The 2522-nt window shown below is 33.5% G+C and overlaps 1 long non-coding RNA gene across 1 annotated transcript; it reads left to right on the top strand.

Annotated features, from left to right (window-relative positions):
• Positions 1-1189: 1189 nt before the first annotated feature.
• Positions 1190-1358, top strand: LOC108370565 (uncharacterized). Its single transcript, XR_001848651.1, has 2 exons — positions 1190-1223; positions 1260-1358. It is a non-coding gene; the product is annotated as an uncharacterized LOC108370565 (long non-coding RNA).
• Positions 1359-2522: the final 1164 nt, after the last annotated feature.

Here is a 2522-nt window from a genome sequence, read left to right as displayed (position 1 = left end):
GAGTTTGACTAATAATAAAACATAGTTTTATTAATAAAAACTACAACTGAATTTATTTAAAACAAGAAAATAAAAACTAAATTTTGTGTTAAAATTAAAAAAACCCATTCCGTATACGCCTCGCAGACGTAGATTATACCTTTAGGGTTAACCCTTTCAGTACAAAAATTCAACCACTGTTTCTAAAAAATTTTAAATATGTATACCGGCTAATTTTTGATCGTTCATTTAAAAAAACACATACAAAAATGTGTAATGCTTTGAGGTTTTCGGTCATTCAGGGTCCTTTTTAATGGTCAGTGATATCCTAGGTGTTTAAAAAAAAGAGGGATCTCAGCTATTTTTATTTTTTGCTTTCGTGAAATATATTTCAAAACTATGAATAATACCTAATAACTTTTCCGAAATATGGTTATTATCTTTCAATAGATTATATTGCTCACTATCGACTTTTCTGCCGCTTTTTACTTTTTTGACAAACACATTCAACTGCAATTGCAGCTTGCACTTTAGTTTGATATATAGCTCAATTTTGTGGCTGCTACAGATCGGCCTAACTAAGTCGTATGATGAGCAACTGTATATAGATACTAAAGGCCTGAACTACAAAACATAGCGACATGTAACACATCGTGCAAGTGCCAGTTTATATCATGTCGCTTATACATGTTTAAAAGTGATATATGAAGGCATTGCCGAATAAATTCAAATCAAATCATGCATCGAATTCACGCATGCCAACAAAAGGAACACATGCGACATATTCAGCATTATTATTTACATTGTATATATGGGAAGAGATTTTCCGAATTTTGAAAGCTCCTACTATAGTAAAATTTATTAAACAATTATATAATTAAAAATCTATATACCAACGGTGGGCAAACGTGGCTCTTTGATCCAAATGCGGCTCTCTGCTTAGCAAAGTGCGGCTCTTTTTACTTTCTCCTTGCTTAGAACATTTTTGCTCTTTTTACTTTTTAAATTACATATTTCATACAAATTACACATATANAATTATTCGTTTAGTCAGTGAACTGTGCCAGGATAAGAATTCAGGATTTGTTTTCTTACGTTTTCAACTTTATACTTTTTACAGGTCTATTCTGCGCTGGTAACATACATTTTATAACCGGTAATTAAAGTGTCTGTAAATTTTTAAACCTTTTTCGCATTCTGTGCTCTCTTGTAACCGGTAAATTTGGTTACCATCTCATAAGCTGGTAACAAAATATTGCCCCGTGAAATATTTAATACAGGAAATTCCACAAATCATAGCTGAGTTGCTGAATATTTGCACTGCATTACCAACGTACCTAGAATCGCGGTGACAAGAAGTGGTAAAATTTTTTGGTAATCAAATTTTCCGGTCACAAAACTAACAACTTTCTATCTGTTCGTTTCTAGCTGTTCATCTAACTTGCAAGTTTCTGCAAATTTTCTGTTCGCGTACTATTTTGGATATTTTTCTCTAGTGAGAGAACAGACGATATATCGCTGTTGGACATTTTTTACTGGAGATTTTAAGCGCACGTACCTATAGCAAACAACAGCTGAGCTAAGAAGCAATGACATGCTGCAACAGTGTGTTTGAGATGGAGTGACATGGCATAGCAATGCATGAAATTTTTGAAAATGACATTTTAATAGATACGCTGGGAAGAATTTAAGAAAATGTTTAAATTTATTTATTTTCGAGCCCCTACGCTTTCGCTACGTAGGGGACGCCCATGTGGGTACGACTTAGTAAGAGACCCAACTATTTCGGGCTATTCCGTCCAAAGGGGTGACCCGAACCAAAATAAAAAATCATGGGTCTACACATTATTTTAACACCTACTTTTGTAATTTTCGACCAGTAATTTATTTAGAAATTTTGTTTGAATTATGCCTTTTTTGTAAAGTTCAGAAATTAGCATACAATAATCACTCCTATTCTCTTTAAAGCAGCCACTTCATCAATACGTTTTTATATTCGGATTCACTTTACACTTTGCTCTATTCATTATAACTTTTTTTTATTCCTTTAACTTCAACCAATTAATCACAATTTATTAGATAAAAACACCTTGAAAATCACGCTTTTTCCTTTTTATAATAGCATATTACTATTACTATAACATTTGTATCTGCCGCGCTATTTTCTAATATAACAATATTTTTAGTGAAATTTTTTGATGTGTATACATCTTTGGTTTCGGTAGGGGTAAAATTTGCGAAGCTGTAACGCATAGCCCAGCAGAAAATTTCGAAGTATTTCAGCAGAAAATTTATAATTTCATTAGAAGCACCCTGTGTTTACTTACTATTGTAATGGTTGCATACATTCAGGCATATGCATAGTAAGAGGAAATGCGGTGCAATGGATTCCCTGCAGCAAAATTTAGAGACAGTCTGGCAAAGCGCTAGTTCCGCCCTACAAATTTCAGAACTGTCTCTGAACTACTGCAAAAGGGATGCAGAGCTGGACGGTTGAAACTCATATGTTGCTAGTTGCGCTGTTATCAATGTTACTCATCCTG

Source organism: Rhagoletis zephyria, unplaced genomic scaffold (assembly GCF_001687245.7).
Source record: "Rhagoletis zephyria isolate East Lansing unplaced genomic scaffold, Rhagoletis_zephyria_1.1 Rzeph_scaffold_04318, whole genome shotgun sequence".
Classification (NCBI taxonomy): domain Eukaryota; kingdom Metazoa; phylum Arthropoda; class Insecta; order Diptera; family Tephritidae; genus Rhagoletis; species Rhagoletis zephyria.
This window is presented reverse-complemented; position numbering and strand designations above follow the sequence as displayed.